The following is an 18,929-nucleotide window of genomic DNA, read 5'->3' as shown; positions in this document are numbered from 1 at the left end:
CATTGCCTCCATATGAGGATATTGTTGCCCCATAGCTCATCAAGAATTGCTTTGGGTCCGAGTGCCCATCGTACATGGGTAGCTGAGGTGGCTTGTAGGATTGTGGCCATGGGATATCCTGCAATTCTGCTGCCAGGGGAGAAGCATCATCAAAAGTAAAGCTACCATGATTAAAATCATCGTACCATTCATCTTCGTTGAATGAGCCCTCTTGACGAAGCTCCCGGTGTTGGGGCCTTCGGTCGTGATCATCTTGAGTAAGATGACGCACTTCCTCAGTAGCTTTGTCGATCTTCTTCTGAAGGTCAGCTAGCCGAGCCATCTTCTCCTTTTTTCTTTGCACCTACTGATGAATGATTTCTAGGTCCCTGATCTCCTGGTCCAACTCCTCCTGAAGTGTTGGACTGGTGGCCTTTCTTTTTTGGCTTCTGGCCTCTCGGAGAGAGAGTGTCTTGGTTTGTGTCTAGTGGCTGCAGTGCAGCCCCTGGCGCTGTTATCTTCTTCGATGACATGACAAAGGTTGATGCTTTGCCGAAGACTGTGGAAGTGAGTACACCAGAGGTGGGCGCCAATGTTGGAGACTTGTTCTCAAATGCTATGAATTAAGAACAAGGCAACACAAAATGTTAATGGTTAAAGCCCTTCGTCCTTTGAAGCATTATCTCCCTTAGGATATAATGATCTTCAGACGAAGGCCATGAATGACGTACTTCATTATAATAGTACATATTAATGAAAGAAGATGCATATGAAACATGAGAGATAACATGAATAATCATATAACATCTTTAATATATCTTCATTATATCATCATAAATGAACACGAATAATATTGAATTACATTTGTACCATCGGCTTGACAGAAGGCAAAAGTCCAAGCGTGACGCACGAGTGAATACAAGTCAGCGTGAACAGTATGGGGGTACTGTTCATCTATTTATAGGCGTAGGGTGGAGCCTATGTAAAATTACATTCATGCCCTTCATGTTTATTATTGACTTAAGGACAATCTACCGAGGACTAGATAGCCTTTTCCTCCTTAAGTCGGTTCCTTTTTCTGCTACTAAGCCAAAGCTTCTTTGCGCATAGCTTCGTAGCTGGTTAAACCTTCATCCCAACCATGCTTTTCATATTGTGTACAACTTCATTCCGAGTCCGAAGGTTCCTGTACATATATTACACTTGGGAAACATTGTTAATCATGTTTTTGAGGACCTTCGGAAGACGAAGGCCCCCAACATAAACTTACCTGCATATAGACTTCTTTCTACCCTAGTTCAAACACTTGGCCTATAGTAGCCATATTTTTATCATCCCTTCATTTCACTGGATTGCTACGTGTTGGGCAGTGACCAAGTCTTCATGTCCGAGAAGTAACGGCAATCCAAATCGATTAATACCCAGCTAGGCATCTCCAATCACACGACATATGTAGCACTTAACCCTTGCATATGTCAACTTGCCAACAGGTTTCTTAAGACCCGACCGGGTTCACGCCAACCGAGAGCACAGATACACCACCGTCCAGCCTCTTACCATGGAGGGTACACGCTACTCTCGCCATCTCTCCACTCCCATTGTGTGTTGGCCTTTCTGGTATTAGTCTGCCCGAGGCAAAGCTTATCCATGATGAGGCATGTGACCAGTTAAAAGGTCCTCAATCATCAAGCCTACATCGACATGGTCCTTAATCGACTCAAACGGAGACACTACACCGAGACTCCCTTCTCGTGCAAGTCAACCACCCGGTCTCAGCTTTATCATTTAAAACTCAAAGTTTGGTACCTGGCAGAGGTAATCTTTTCTGATGTTGAACCCATCAAGGCCTTTGACGGATTCACCATCATAAGTATTTTCTTTTGTAAAAATTCCCATCCACTGAAGCATCACTTTTGTTTTAAAAGAAAACATTTTAGTTTTTCTAGAGCAAGGCTAAGAATCATAAAATTCTTTTCATAAAAGGGTATCAAGGAAGGGTAATCAATTTTCCAAGGAAGAAAATGCATCAACGGTTTAGCACACAACTCCTATCACCTAATGCATCAAACAATTTGATAAAGATTTTAAAACAGCAAGGAGGTGGCAAATGCACCGGTGCTTGCCTGGATAACACTAGGTTAGTGTTTGTTAGATGACGTCCACTTGACGACAATCTTTTGTTTTGATACTTGTTTCGTCTGTCCATCTTCAGTTTGCGAATAAGCCCACGTTTAACAGCATCTTGGGGTCGACTCAGCTCGTCTTCCGTATCACGTGATGAATTATCGTACCTATATGGTATGCATAATGCACATGAATGAACATAAAAACAACCTGTACATTATTAAATAATGTTACACGGTAGAGGATTAAATATTGGCTAGCAAGACATTAGAACCAATCACAAGTAAACGCTAGCTATCGTCATAAGACTAACTATAATAATTACGCTTCTTATTTAATCGGATCTAAGTCAAACATTAAGCACTCGTGAACCATGCTTAAGCACTAAATCTCCTTAACCTTACCACAACTTAAACTTATCAACCTGGGGCATCTACAACTTAGAAGAAAACAAAACTTGAAGTGCCTTAGTTAAAGTTCGACACCAGAAACTTAATAATTCTAAACTCATTAGTCTAAGACATTTAAATTTTAGAACAAGAACAAGAGCACGACAACTTTCTAAACCACTTTACATTACTACATCACCAGCATGACTACAAGTATAGTACTACCTATAATGAGGTATTTCGACAAACATTTAATATCACGACAAGGCACATGCTATTGTGAAGGGAAACGACGTAACTGACAAGTCTAACCAATTGATCCAAGTATGACACTTGATCAGCCACTAGCAGAAAATGTGACGACTGCTAAAACAATCTATCTTCTTTTTAGTCGCACATGCCAACACATAGTTGCAAGCGATTTAGACATTTCACCATCACATATACCCACAAATTAAGCTAATTAACCAGAAATGCGAAATTACTCACCATCACGAAATCAGGCTCGATATTCACGAAAACGGCAACAATCTCTGGTTTGAGCCTTTTGTCGAACGCCTAGTGAGCAACGCATTGGACTTCGCCTTCTCCTTCATCTACAGCTCCACCTTCTTCCATACAAAAATAATCCGAACTGGACGACGACGTGGACTAGGGACATAGGAAGTTGCGGCCACGACATGGGCAAGCTGACGATGAACTCCAGGTCAAACAGGTAGCGGAGTTGGCAACGAGCACCAATGAGAGAACATCCACGTTGCTGCGGAAGTTGGATACGACAGCCGACAAGCAACGTATGAGCAGCGACGACACTTTGGCTTGGTGTGCACGACATCGTAGATGAGATGCGGCCCGATGGAGCAGATTCCCATGGACAGAAGAGGGGCGGCAATGCACAGTTGGATCGATCTATTTGAGATCGGAGCAGGTGCGGCATCGCTGAAGACCATCGGTGACCTCGATGGACCTCGACGAGCGACTAAAATAGGGAAGGGCATCGGCCATGTCTGAATTCACCTGAGATTTATAAATATATACTCAGACCAGCTACCAAATTCGTAAGGAGACGAGGTTGGACTCCAATTTTAGGTATCCCTAACGGCACCCAAGGATCGAGCTCTCGGGATCTGCACTTTGTCCAGTGGCATACGGATTGCACCAACAACATCTTGCAGTAAATCTCTGCACTCGGGGAGCAGGCGAGGAGGAGAAGACAACCTAAAATGCGAGCAGCGCACACCATGGCTGGAGAAAAATGGAGAGGAGGCCGAGCAGGAAGGAAGTGCGGTTGTGCGCAAGGAGCTCGGCATGGGCGCCGCGCTGGAGAGGCACAGTCCGAGCAGGAAATTCTTGGGTGCGCAGAGCTGTGCTGAAACCAGGGCCGTGGTCGAGCAGGGACCGGAACACCGTCCTGGGCGAGCTGAAGACGGTGGGGCAGAAGGCGCGCGCAGGCGAGCTTGAAGAGGACCGCAATGAGGGGAGAGAGAAGGAGCATCGCGGCGAGCAGCAAGGAAGAAGACGTGCAAGGGAGAAGCGACCGACGCGTAGAGCAGGGAGCAGAGAAGCAGACGCCGAGCTGGGGTGAACTGCGGCGCACAGGAGCTGGGCGCGACGGAGCAGACGCGGCTGGGCTGGGTGACTCCATGGGCGGACAAAGAGCAGGGTGAGGCGATAGGGAGATCCGATCGGCGCCTCCATAGGAGCAGGGGAGGAGCAAAGGCAGAGCTCGGCGCGGCTGGGCGAGCAGGGCGTGATGCAGGGGAGCTTCAGTCCGAGCGCGGCAGCAGACGCGGCTTGAGGGAGTTGAGCGCGCCGGAGGAGGGAGTCGCGGTCCGAACACCAGCGAGCTCGAAGCTTACTATGGATGAGCTCGGGCAGAGAGGCCAGGGACGCGGTGCAGAAAAGAGCGCGCGGCAGGGAGCAGTCGCGCCATGGGAGCAGGCCAGGCGTGCGTCGCGAGCAGAGGGGAGAGAGTGGAGGGAGGAGAGATGAGCGGCTGGGCACCAAGCTGGAGCGAGCGCACAGGGAGACGAGCGGTTGTGCGAGAGCAGTGAGAAGACGAGGAGATAGCGACGGCCAGGAAATAAATACCACGCGCTCCAGAAAAAATCTACAGGAGAGCGGTCACAAAAATCAGAGCAGAGGGGCGCGAGGATGAGATTGGCTGGGATTTTTTTAGATTTTCCCACTTTTCTGTTTATTTTATAAATGAAATTACAAATATTTTGAACTAGGAGTTTTTAGCGATATAAAATGGGTCAGATCACAACAATACGGGTCGACGGTACTTGTGGCACAGTTTGATTTAATCGAAACCAAAGAGGATTAAACTAATTCCGACTCTGATAATTTGTTCCGAAAACTCTATTTGTCGAGTTTTAAATAAATTTGTTCGTGATAAAATCATCCGAGTGGGTCGAGTTCCGAATTTCGTATTCGCGCGAGTGATGAGTTTTAAATAATCACCGGACGCACCGATTTTCGGAACAACTATGTTCCGAACGTCAAGAAAATTTAGGAAGAGCCCGGATAGATAAAGACGATGTCGAACTCGTGACAGACGAAACAGATTAAGACAGAGAGACTGTTATTTAGTTCCATCTAATTTTTACGATCCTCGCCAGTGATCGATCATTTGATCTGACGCTAACGATCATATGCTGAGAGGAACAATTCACTTAATCAGCTGGTGCATCGTTCTGTTCGGACAGCGCGGGATCTAAATTGTTTATAAAATCAGAAGTCTTCTGATTTTCGTATTCACTTACGCGCGTGATTCGAACAGTTCAAAATTCGCTAGCGACGAAGATTCGATAATCCAAAAGTTTCTCGAACCCTTTTTAATTGCGTAGATTATCGAAATGAAAACGACATCAAACTCCAACTTTTTGTGAGATGATTAAATTCCAAGCTAAACAATATTTCTCGAATAATCTTGGTAATCGAAGACGGGGCTAATATCAAAATCGTTATTCACCCCAGCAATTTTTACTTACATCCATAATCGTTGTCGAGCAAACGGTAAACACCTGGGGTGTTACATAGGAGATGGTAACTTCAAGAATAAGATAAGTATCATTAATTGATATCATAGTTCAAAAATCTTTGGAGAAATTTCCTTAGTTTTAAAAAATAGGATTTTGGGTGCTACAACTTTCACCTCCAAATCCCTTTGATTTCCCATGTCCCGCATTTTTGGCTTCCACTGCCAGTGTTGTACTAACAGCCTTATTGTAGGTGAGGCCCAAGCATGTTGTCATTTTCCGTTGAAGCCTGTCATTAAGCCCCCTCATAAAACAATTCTTTTTCTTTAAGTCAGTATCCCTTGGTCAATGGCATACTAAGAGAGGTGGTTGAATTTGTTGAGATACTGCATCACCGTATCTCCTCCTTGCCTCATCCGGATAAACTCTTCTAGCTTCATCTGGAGCATGCCCTCTAGAACATAATGCTCCCAGAATGCCAACTTGAACTCAACCCAGGTGATCTGATCTCCAACAGGCTGGATTCCTGAGAAATTTGCCCACCAGGTACTGGCAGGCCCTCTTAAGTGTTGTGCGGCGAACAAGGGCTTTTGCATCTCTATGCATCGAATTAACCCAAACTTTAGTTCCATCACTCTCACCCATTCCTCGGCTTCTAAGGGTTCTTCTTCTTTAACGAAGAGCGGTGATTGAGTCTCAGAGAATTCAAAATAAGTAGTATCACGTGGTCCTTGAGGGGGAACTCTGCCTCCGTGCTGTTGGAATTGATTGCCCGCCATTTCGCGCAAGAAGCGCGTATTATCAGCGGTGGCATTGACCAGGGCAGCGATAGCCTCGACCAAAGTCAGTGGTACTGGTGGCGGGTTAGGAGTATCCTCCCCACCGCGGGATGTCCCTGCACCATCATGTGCGTGAGTCCGTGATGGCATCTATGGCAAAGAAACATTTGAAAAAATATAACATGCCAACATACACCATCATATTACATTACCAAAATGTAATAATTATACAAACTCCTTTATACAACTTGACTTAACTACTTATTTTACATAAGTATGATACTTAGACTATACTACTCTAGTCTTCTTCATCCTTTGTTGCTCCATTTCCTGTTGCAGGAGACTGTTCGTCAGCAAGGTTCATGGAAGGAGGGGGTCTAAAACATCCAGCTCTCCTTCAGGTCCTTCATTACCTGTTCCCGATGGTTCAGCTCCCATTGCAGTGACGTCTGGTGGCACGTCCGGATGCAGTCGTTCATACAGTACATGCACTTCTTCATGTAAGCTATTACAGGACGCTTGCAGGTTCTCGAGAGATGCACTAAGCTCTGCCACTCGAGCAAGAGCTTTCGCTTCGCAGTCCCAAGAGAAAGAGCGAGAGTTAACGGCCCAATAAATGGTCGTATCACGTTCTAAAATTTCGTACTGCAGGCGACTCACTTTGGCGGATAGCTCCACAATACGGTGACTATCTCGCTCACGTGCCCTATTCCTGTGGCGTAGTTCTGACCGGAGCTGCTCCACCCTGGCTTCCAGGTCTCCGATTGGGTCATTACTGCCACTACTACTTCCTTCGTGCCTGGAGGCTAGCTGATGCCGTGGCACACCAAGAGGTCCAGTCGATTTGCGCTGGGTAGTCTTAGTGTGCGCCATATCTCCATAAGAGGAGATGATTTATTAGTATAGTTTTAAACATGATACATGGATAATCTAATAATTATGGAATCAACCTTCATTGATCCCCAACTTCCTATATATTGTGCACTGTATTACCCGACTTTACAAGATAAAGGGGCTACCAGATAGTGATAAGGTAAGAATGAAAGAAAATTTCAAGATATGTGTTTGAAAATTCTTTTGAAGTACTACGTAATATCTGAGAAGATGGGCTTCGCTCCGATACCAGATGTCACTGAACCTCCCAAGGGATTAGGCTCACCTACAGTTGTCTTTATCATAAGGACCTCGGACAATCCTGTAGATGCGGATAATCACTCGACAAGTTCGGTGCTCTGTATCTTCCTTACATCGCCCAAGAGCGTTTTACCCGTCACGCAGATATTACATCACATCGGAGGAAAGAATAAGCGGAAGTAGATTACAATACTTAATTTACATTTATAAAATATATAGAGAGAGTATTATTACAATACTGGGTGTTAGGAGTGCATAAATATTATTACAAACCAGGGAAGCAAAACACCCTCCCACACAAAAGCTTAGTGTTTTCAAACTGGGAGGCAAACATCCTCCCGCCTACGCGATCACTGATTCGGCTCCTCTTTGGTACCACCTTTAAACAGAAATAGCAGAACTCCGTTGTTTCCTCACCTACAACAACATGGGTTCGAAAACCCTGAGTATAGAGTGTACTTTCGCAAGTCTTACCCAACAAAGGAAAAAGACTCTCAAGGATATGCTGGCTTGAGGGAGTCAAGGTAAAGCTATCCAAGCATCAAAGACTCTGTTTGCAAAAATGCTTACTAACAGTGTTCCTTAAAAATCCAGTTTTATTATCAGGTTAAGTCATTACCTGCATCTAGAGTTCTTTCTACCCTAGTTCAAGCACTAAGCCTACACTAGCCGTCTTTTATCACCCTTTCAGTTCAGTGGATTGCTACGTGTAAGTAAGTGACCAAGTCTTTAGGTCCGAGAAGTAACGACGATCCGAATCAATTAATACTCAGATGAGGATCTCCAATCACACGACATATGTAGCACTTAACCCTTGCATATGTCAACTCACCACCGGGTTTCTCAAGACTAGACCGGGTTCACGCCAACCGAGAGCACAGATACACCACCGTGCAACCTCTTGCCATGGAGGGTACACGCTAGTCTCGCCATCTCTCCTCTCCCATTGCGTGTTGGCCTTTCTGGTATTGGTCTGCTTGCGGCAAAGCTTACCCATGACGAGGCATGTGACCAGTTAAAGGGTTCTCGGTCAGCAGGCCACATCGACACGGTCCTTAAGCGACTTAGACGGAGACACTACACCGAGACTTCCTTCTGAAGCATCATCTTTTGTTTAAAACAAAACATTTTGTTTTCTAAAGCAAGACTAAGCATCAGAAAACTTTTTAATTAAAACAGGTATGAAGGAATGGTAATCAATTTCAAGGTAGGAAATGCAGCAATTGTGTAGCACTCAACTCCTATCACATAATGCATCATTTCAAGTGATAAAGAATTTAAAACAACAAGGAAGGGGTAAATGCACCGGGGCTTGCCTTGTGTTGTAGGGGACTCGAGATCTGTTCCACAAATGTCAAAGTAGAAACTGTCCCCGACAGGTGGAATTTCAGCTGGTGGTGCAACTTCCTCTTCAACAACTACTTCTTATTCGTTTTCTAAACATAACAATATACATACATAAATGTCCATGTGATGCTATGAACATTTAGTTATGATAGAAAACATTAAGTTATATCTTGAATATAACTTTCCTTCACGGTACTCTTAAGTCACTAGGGTTTCTTGATTTAGTACCCTATTAGGGTTAGACAGGTTCTACCTTAGGAAGTTAGGGTTTTGGGGTTTTGGGATCAATTAATGTCCAAAACATACCAAACTTTATCCAAGGGCTTTGATTATTATATTAAGCTTACCCAAAAAGTTTTATGATTTTTGGAGCTACCAATTTAATTCTAAAATTCTAGAAGACTAGATTTAGGCATCATTGATTGCTAAATAATTCATGGCTCGGACTAAAAATATTGGAACTATTTTTATTAAATACTAGAGGAATTTAGGAGTCTAGTAAAATTGGTCCCATATTTTTATCATTTTTCTAGAAATTCCTATAAATTTCCTAAGCTTGGTAGAAAAAGAAAAGGAATAAGATTAATAAATAGTAATGGGCTCAAACCAGCCCAAATCAGCCCACCGACGGGGAAAACGCGCCCGCGCTGGCAATCTTGCACAGAGGACCCCGACTGTTCAAATAACTAGTAAAGAATCCTTGACACTATTTCACTGTCTCTCTGACATTCACACATAAGCCCCCCACTTCTATTTCTTCACAACATCAAGTCCCCGACGGTGAACGACAGTGAGCGCGCTCTCCTGCGAACTTGTACCGGCTGGGACACGCAAAGGCTAAGCTTCTTACTTAGTCGACACCAAATTCTACCCCTGGCTACCCTAATCCATTCATCAATTGCACAATTCTAGCTCAAAATCCCTCTGTCCACGACAACGACGAAAACCGAGGACAACCCGAGGTGTTCCCGGCGATCTAGCGTGGTCTAGTTCAATTGGTTGGGCCGATAAGCATCCTTAGGATGCAAGGGAGCAGAAACGAGGGTAAGGAGGACGTGAACGGACCTAGAGACGGTGGTCCACGGCGCAGTGGTTCACGGCGGCGCGGAGAACCGAATTGGAGGAAAACGCAAATTGAGGCGCTACGGTGGCTAATCGGAGGTGAGGGCTGGTGCACTAGGCGCATAACAACCTAGCGGAACAGGCTGGGGCATTAATTTATAGAGGCATTGAGCGGCGGCTCCGAATTTGGAAGGGAAGCGCTGGTGGCCGAGGAGGGAGGGAGCACTGGCGCAAGCTGTCGTGGCTTTCACTGAGGTAATGACTTAGGCGATAGACTGGCTGTCTACTGCAGTCTGTTGCGATGTGGTAAAACGACTGATGGTGTGGCATGACCGTGAGGAACGGCAGCACGACGACGATGGTCGCGCGGCCACGTCGCGGCGCAAGTGGGCACGGTGACAGAGCGACCACAGTGCCCCATCTTCATCTCTTGCCAAAGATCTTCCACTCCGTGATGTTCTCCGCGCGCCACTGGGTACGAATCGCAGCGCCGGCGAGGATCACGGCGCTGGGTCATCGGCGGCGAGATACACTAAAACAGTGATCTTTTTCAGGTCACTATACCATGGGATTCTCATTTATGCGACTGACAGAGAAAATTGAAGGGCTTCATTCTCTAATTTTCATGTGACAACTCACTGATCTGTTTGTAACAAAATTGCTCTCCTATAAACCAACTTTGATTTTGTTACAAAGACCTTGATCGAATTCTCATTGAATCACATAGAATTCAGCCTCCAAAGTTCATTTGAGCTCACTGTCAGTCCAACCCTAACCCCTGATCCGACTGATAGCCTGACTTTGAGCCCATTTTACTCCAATTTTTGTACAACACCATTGCTTAGTCCCTTAATCAAAGTTGTACTCCTATCATAGCTTTACAAACTTGATGTATTGACCTAGGGAAAAATTCTCAAGAATTAAGAAATACAAGGCTCCAAAGTTGAGTCAATTTCACTGAAATTCAGACTTAGCCACTTAGGGTTTCTTGGGTCTTTTTGCAATTATGTCCAAATTACTTCATACTACATGATAATCCTCCAATGTAAAAGTTACTTAGTTTTTGATGTTCTATCACTTTGATATTTGCACTTTGGCCCAAAAGTGCATAGATTTTGAATTTACCCCCTAGGGTACCATTTAGGGTTTTCTAGGGTTTCTTTTAAGGTTTTGGGCACTCTAGGGTTTTTGTGCCACTCAACTTCATTACTCTTGATCTCTTTTGAGTATTTCTAATGACTTTTTGAGACATTGCTCACTTTGGCCTACTATTCTCCACATGCCCTAATCCTAGGGTTAAGTACTCTACCCTAGGGTTAAGCACACTTCAAGTCACCACATCACAACTTGTTTTGAAATTTTACCTAGTGAATGCATTCTACGTGTGACAAACAAAATGAAATGTTAATGCATATGATGTCATGCTCAAGTTTTAGTGCCAGTAGCACTAGGGGTGTAACACTGCGCTCCCTTAGGAACGACTTTTGTAGCTTCAGAACTTACTGTGTGCTCCCTTAGGAACGACTTTTGTAGCTTCGTCACCTTCGGAGTGATTACAGCTCTGCATCCCCTTAGGGACGACTTTTGAGCTTTTCCTTGTTCTCTTTGCAGTCGATGGTGTGGATTCTGATATTACACGTTACATTTTTGGGGGAATTTGGCCCTTGTATTGCATAGGGCTAATCAAAAAATAAAAATTACAAACTATGGCCCCATTAAAAACCTTTCTCCCCTCCTAAAAGAAAAAGGGTGCCATAGGAAAGGATAAAAAGATTACATCAATTACACATAATATCGCCGAAGCTCATCCGCATTCCAAGACCTGGGTATGTTGTTTTCGTCCATCTCCTTTAGTCTGTAAGAACCGGGTATTGACGAAGATACTACCAGAAAAGGACCTTGCCACTTCAGCTGTAGCTTCCTCACTATATCTGGGTTGGCTATCCTTCGGAGCACCAAATGACCTAGTTTGATATTTTTCAATCGAACTTTTCGATCGCGCCATTTTATTGTTTCGACCTGGTACTTATTGATGTGCTCTATTGCTTGAAGTCTGGTCCCTTCTATGGTATCTTTTGTTATTTGATAATCAACTTCATCCTCCGTCGAAGCTTCGATTCTTATTGATCCTGTTCTTGCTTCTTCCGGTGTTATTGCTTCATCACCGAACAAGAGCTTGAATGGAGTGAAGCCTGTTGACCTTGAGACAGCAGTGTTGTGGTTCCACACCACTTTTATTAATTCATCTGGCCACTTTCCTCTAGGCTGATTGAAGATTAATTTCATTATTCCTGTCATTATAATTTCATTTGCTCTCTCTACTAATCCATTTAATTCTGGATGCCATACTTGTGACACCCTAGTGTCACCTAGGGTTTCTCTCAAAATGCCAAACCAAGAACCATTATTTCATGTGAACCAAAGTAAGCATGAGCATCAAATTAACTTAAGTAATAAAGAGTTCACCAAGTATATACTTAAAAGTATCATGATCAAAACAATTGAGTCTTTTAAAAAGGTAAGAATGTGCAACCCTAATAAAAACCCTAAGTGAGCCCTATGAGCAAAATTCAAGAAAATAAGGAAAAGGGTATGAAAAATTTAAAATTATGACTTGAGCCAATTATAAAACTTGAAGTATATTTAATAAGCAACAAGAAAGGTTGAGAAAGCTTGGCCGAAATAACTCAAATAAAACCCCAAATCAAGCTTCTCATGTGGGGACTTAATGGGAATTCTGAATTTCAGAATTCTGAAATTCAGACCTTGAGCCAAAGATCAGGGATGTTCACCTTGATCCCTAACTCGAATCCTAATGGCCCCATTAACAAAATTGTGTCTAACTAACCCCTCTGTCGTGTGCCAGAAGATGGCATTGGGACGCGAGCCCTAGACACGACAAAACCCTGGATTTGCCTCGGGTTTGAGCAGGGAGATAGACCGGATTTCCTGGCTCCATATCTCTGCAACCAGTAGGCAAAATCCTATCACCCCCACACAAGATCGGTAGCTTGTAGGGAGGAGAAGAGGTTTTGTGCACTGACCAAGGCGAGAGCAGGCTCGGATGAGCGACCACACGCGCCAGAACTTGGGCAGAACGCACGGGCACACGTGTTCGACCCTGGTCGGCACGCCAGAGCTCGCCCAACCCGCGCGCGCTCGCCCCGGCGTCCGGTCAAGTCCGCCGCGCGCCCTTGCCCTCGGCCGTGCCCGCCCGCGCCTATAAAGCCTCCCTAGGCGCGCCTCACTTCGCCCCGCACTCATCTTCACCGGTCGGCCACTTTCCCTTAGCTCCGGCGAGCTTAATTCCGCCTGCCATTGCCGCCAGAGCTTCGGCCACCGTGGCCAGCCCACTCCAGCCACCCTCGTGTCGAGCCAGTGCTTCGGCTAGCTCCGCCAGTGGCTCGTGAAGCTTGCCAAGACCTCGGACCCGGCCGGACTTCACCGGAGGCCCGAGATCGACCTCACCGGACTTCGGTCTTCCGCCGCCGCGCGTGGACCGAGCTATCCAGTGAGTCTCCGACCAATTCCTTGCGCCCATATCTTCTCTGGCATCCCATGAACCTCTCTGACCCATCCAATTGCTCTATCTCGCCGTGACCAGGTCGGACTCCTCGCCGCCGACGAGCATCCCCGCCTGCGTGCGTGGACCGACCGACTCCGGCCATCTCCGACGGCGACCCGCACACCGTTGTGATCCCCAAGACCTCCCCTACATCCTCGACCACTTCACCGGAGCAATCTCGCCGCCGGTAAGCCCCTCCGCCCTTTCTTTCGCCGCAGTTACTGTTTGAGTTAGACGAAGGACCTCGGGTTAGGATTTGTAGAACCCGAGGGGTTTTCTATAACGTCAGTGACTCATGTGAATAGTAGCCTAAGGACTGATCCGCGAAGAAAACTTAGAAAACCCGCGAGGGACCCCAGTGCAAAGTGGATTTCCATTTAATCAATTCTGTTAATCTTTTTTAATGATCAGAGAACTTAGAAAATCCATAACTTGATGAAATCTTAATAAAAAGTTGTCAAACTAATTTTGCTAGCTCCTGAATATTATGGACTATCATTTAAAAATGATAAACAGTATGCTTTCTGTTCTGAATTTTAGAGTTTAAAATTAAAAACAGAAACCTACCATACCTTGTTTAATTAAGGAAAATTAGTTTTTCTTCTGTACTGAACCTAAGAAAATTTGTAGGTATTCAAACCTCATTTAGACACTGTTTAAAAATAGTAGGAACCCTAGCATTGAAAAATATGATGTGCTTATTCATTTAAAGCTATTTTGCCCAAAAATTAGGAAAAATCAGAAAGGCATTAGAAAGTAATGAACAGTGAGTAAAATTATTTTTTCTAGTTTGCTTAAGCAAAGTTAACCTTGTTTAACTCCAGAAGATCATACACCTTTAAGTTGTAATTTCTAAAAGCACATATCATATCATGCATATATCTTACGCATTGCATTTATTAGATTGTAATCTTGCCGACGGAGAGTACGTGCTCATCCCCGAGCAAGGACATGTCCAAGAGGAGGACCAGGAGCAGGCTTCAGAGGCTGCTATTGAGGATCTCCCTGCAGCCCCAGCAATTGAAGGCAAGCCCCGGTTTTATGCATAACCGTATTATTATATGCTACTTTACTACACTTAATGCTTGTAGGATTGCAATGTGCACTTAAGTGTAGGAGTTGCTTGAAACCTCTAGTTGCATGAACTTAGGATTCCTTTTTGAGATGAATACTAGTATGCTAGGTCGAGTAGCTGCTTGCTAATCAGGATCTCGGTAGAAGTCGAGTGATTTTTCTAGCACTCGCGCGAGGTCAGGAATTGATTGTATTCATCTTGATAACGGGATATATGTTAGTCTATGGACTTGGATCCAGGGAGGATGCCTTGTCCATGAGACGGGAAAAAGGAATTAAGGATTAATGTGTGGATACCTGAGTCAAGCTTTTGAACGTACTAAGCACATGCCGGGAAAAATGGTAACTGGTAAACCTAGTACCTGAGTGAAGCCGGGCGCGGACTTTATCCCTCATGCGACCTGAGACTGGGTCTCCCATGCTAGCTATGGTGGGTACAAGTCCGGTCACTGCACGACGGCAGCTGGGGTCAGTGGAGCATTGTATGCCAAGGCGGTGAGGCCTGGACGCGAACGGGGAATCGATGGGGACGGTTGTCATGTGTGGGGTCGGAGTACCCTGACATGCCGTGGGTTTAGGTTTACCTTGCAAGGTTAAAACTCGATTCGAATCGTCTGCTTCTCGCAGCTAATGAGACTGCTTGACCCCTTGTACTGCATCGAGTAAGAAGTGAAATGAGGTTACATGAGATAACTTGTTGATTGAACAAATGCTTGTCACCATGTATGCTTAGAAGGTGCAAATCTAGCTAAGTTAATGATGATATAATTTGAAAAGCTAAAAATTGATTTTAGAAACAGCTAGTGCTTTTGGCAAACCAAACCCCTCAGCCAAACAGCTGCATAGTCTAGAGGTAGAGGAGTAGACTCCTCACACCGGTTAAGTCTAGCTGAGTATTAGTATACTCAGCCTTGCTTGTGGTACAATTTTTGTAGGTACCATTCAAGAAATGGTCAATGGTGTGACTTGGCCTACCACCCTACCACCGGGTTGGATGGTCGAGTGGGATGTTGCTCCGGCAGGAGAGGAGCACGAGGAGTAGTGGGCTAGGCCTTGCCCAGTTCCTCGATACTGACGACATCGATTATCCGCTGCACTTTATTTTGTGAACTTTAAATTGCTACTCAAAACTCCGATTTATGTAATAATCCAGTACTTAAGTTGAGGTTTCCTGTTTTATTGTATTTCTTCTGTGACTCACCTTCGAGTGAGATTGTGGAATTTGATCCTGGTTAAGTGGCTCTATCAGACTAGATCTGAGGGACTGACGGGTTATTCCGATTTAAGTGTGTTACGACCCTTGAGGCGTGACTTAGGCACTTAAGCTAGAATAATTCGGGCAGTTCCGCCACAGCTGGTATCAGAGCAAATTCCACCATAGAGAAGGACAATAAACCATGAATACCAATTTTTAAAATCTAAAACTTGCCTAGAAACTGCTACGGATCGTCAGGACTAGACCGCTAGACCTGGGACGAAAGGCCTTAGGCATAGAGGGAGAAATAGGTGGCTAACTAATTAGGCCCCGTGGGCCAGTACTTATATTTTTAGGGATGCCCTAAAAAGGCACCCTATTTCTTTTTGAGAGGCAACGTTACTTCCAGCATGCATGCATTATAAAACACAAAGAGGAATTAAAATTTTGAGCTAACCCACTTTCTTTAAAACCATCCGGGCTCTCTTTTTCTTTTTCCTTCCACCATAATCTTTACCCTTGATTCCCTTCCGCAGATGAATTCACCCACCCCCACCAGTGGAGGAGACTCTCGTTTCAGTTCTGACTTCCTTTCTCGCGATGGCTTTCCTTCCATCTTGTGGGAAGTGCTTAACTCCGCCGGTTACCCTACGACCCCTTTGTACACGGTGCAGTTGTATGAGGAGCATCGGGTACCTCGTTGTCGGGTCTGGCTGACTTTGGAGGCTCATCCCCTTCAGCCGGGTTGGCGTTCTCTTGATTCTGAGACGATTGGATTCAGGACGGACGACACCGTTGAAGCGGCAGCCATGAAGACTCTGACGACTTTCTGTGGCTACCATCCCCTAGAGATGATGATGCACCCGTTGGGACTCTTCCCTGCTGAGAAGAAGGATGATCCCATGTGGTGTAACCGCGTGAGCCATGTAAAGGATGTGTGGGCAATGTATCCTGACTTGGTTGGGAGGGTCACTGTTCAGTGCATGAGTGCGCTGTACCGCCTTCAGGCCCTTCAGAGCGATGCTATGGCACTCCTTGCTAACACCGCTCAGACTGCCAAGCTCACTCTCGACAGTCGGGAAGATTTTGTGGTCGACCTATCCACCGAGTTGGTGGAGAAGGATCTGCAGGTGGAGAGGCTAAGCCAGCGCATCACCACCTTGGAGCAACAGGTGGAGATCCGAGACAACACTATTGATGTCTTGGAGAATTAGCTTCACGATGTGCAGAGGGAACTCGAAGAAGCAAATGACCACTTGGACATGCACCACCTGGAGATGGAGGCCAATGAAGCTGGAAGCGAGGGAGAAGAGGCTCCCGAGGAGCTAGGGCCAGCCCCTGGTGCCAATGGGACTACCTCCGCGATGCCTCCTTCACCCGTATCCAGTGTCGCTTCCACCGCTCAGGGATAAGCATTCGCTTCGACACTTTTAGGCGGATAGAAACCTATGCGAGCTTAGTAATATCATATTTTGGACTAGGCTTATGTGTACTTTCCCCTGACTGATGTAACCCTGTGAACTTTTGAAATCTGTGGGATATTTGTCACCTTGTTATCTTCATTTCGGACCTAATATTATGAATATGGTGTTTTTCCTTCCATATGAGATGATATCTTGTTGTTCGAACTGTGTTGGGATAACAATGGCGACAATCTCAGGTTTCAAATGGCAGCTAGGCAGCATCGCGGGCATAACGAGCAGGTTCCCCCGCCACCTCCTCCAGCTCCCACAGTGCAGGAGCTGATGGCCCAGCAGAATGGGATTCTGCGACAGCTCTTGCAGCGCCATCCCCACCCTCAGCAGCATGGTGGAGGCCAGCATCAGCGACCTCCGGCTATGGCAACTTACCAGGAGTTTCTGAGCACGCAGCCGCCCTTGTTCACCAAGGCAGAGGATCCGTTGGACGCCGACGTATGGCTTCGCGTCGTCGAGTCCAAGTTTCCCCTCCTCACAGGAGACTGCTCTGATGAGGCCAAGGCTCGCTTCGCCGCACAGCAGCTTCGCGGCCCTGCTCGGACTTGGTGGGACCACTTCCGTGCTATGCTCCCCGCTGATCGTGAAGTATCTTGGGAGGAATTCAAGACTGCCTTCAGAGGACACCACATCCCAGCTGGCATTCTTGATCGGAAGTTGAATTAATTTCTGGCCCTTAATCAAGGAACCCGCATGGTACTGCAGTATGTGCAAGCCTTCAACGACTTATGCCAGTATGCAGGGTACCATGCTGATTCTGATGAAAAGAAGAGGGATCGCTTCCGCAGGGGTCTCAATACCAAGCTGCGGGAACGACTCAACACTGTCCGGGCTGATAGCTTCAATGAGTTGGTAAACATGGCCATCTCCCAGGAGGATTGCATTGTTGCTCACCGGGCAGAGAAGAAGAGAAAGGCACCAATGGCAGCACCATCCGCTCAGGTTCAGAGGTTCCGGATTGTTTCTCACAATCAGAGCAGGGGTTTCAGCAGCAGGCAGGCAGATGGGTGATCAGGCCACCTCAGCAGCAGCAGCAGCTGGCACCCAACCGCTTTCCAGCTCCCGCCCCAAAGAACAATCAGCCTCCGCAGCAGCAGCAGTTCCGCCAGGGCAATGGGAACAAGTGTTTCACTTGTGGCAATGTGGGCCACTATGCCAAGAATTGTCCTAGGAACCAGCAGAGGCAGATGCCAGCACCAAATCAAGACAAGGGAAGAAAGCAGAAGGTGCAAGTCAGGCAAGGGAAGCTCAACTTCACTACTCTGGAGGAAGTACCTGAAGGAGCTCCTATCATGACCGGTATCTTTTCAGTTTATAATCAACCTGCTTTAATTCTGTTTGATTCTGGTGCATCTCATAGCTTCATTAGCCAAAAGTTCAGTGCTAAATGCAAACTGCCATTCTCTCACTCAAAAGGGTCATTCATGATAATCACACCTGGGGGTAAAATTGCAACTAATCAATTAAACCAAAGTGTGCCTATCCAACTGGGAAGCCACATTATCAAAACCACTCTTCTTGTGTTGGGATTGGAAAATGTGGACATTATCCTAGGAGCGAATTGGATGACCTTGCACCAAGTTGTGCTAGATGTAGCCAGTCATACCGTGGATGTTAATTCTCCGTTCTGCGGAAATTTCACTTTAATTCTGCCTAGTCAGGATTCTACTCAGTCATGTGCTTTCTCTATGACGGAGCTACCTCTGAAGAAGATCCCAGTGGTCTGTGAGTATGCAGATGTCTTCCCTAATGAATTGCCAGGAATGCCACCGGACCGGGATATTGAATTCGCCATCGAGTTGCAACCGGGAACGACCCCAAT

Source organism: Zea mays, chromosome 7, assembly GCF_902167145.1.
Source record: "Zea mays cultivar B73 chromosome 7, Zm-B73-REFERENCE-NAM-5.0, whole genome shotgun sequence".
Classification (NCBI taxonomy): Eukaryota; Viridiplantae; Streptophyta; class Magnoliopsida; order Poales; family Poaceae; genus Zea; species Zea mays.
This window is presented reverse-complemented; position numbering follows the sequence as displayed.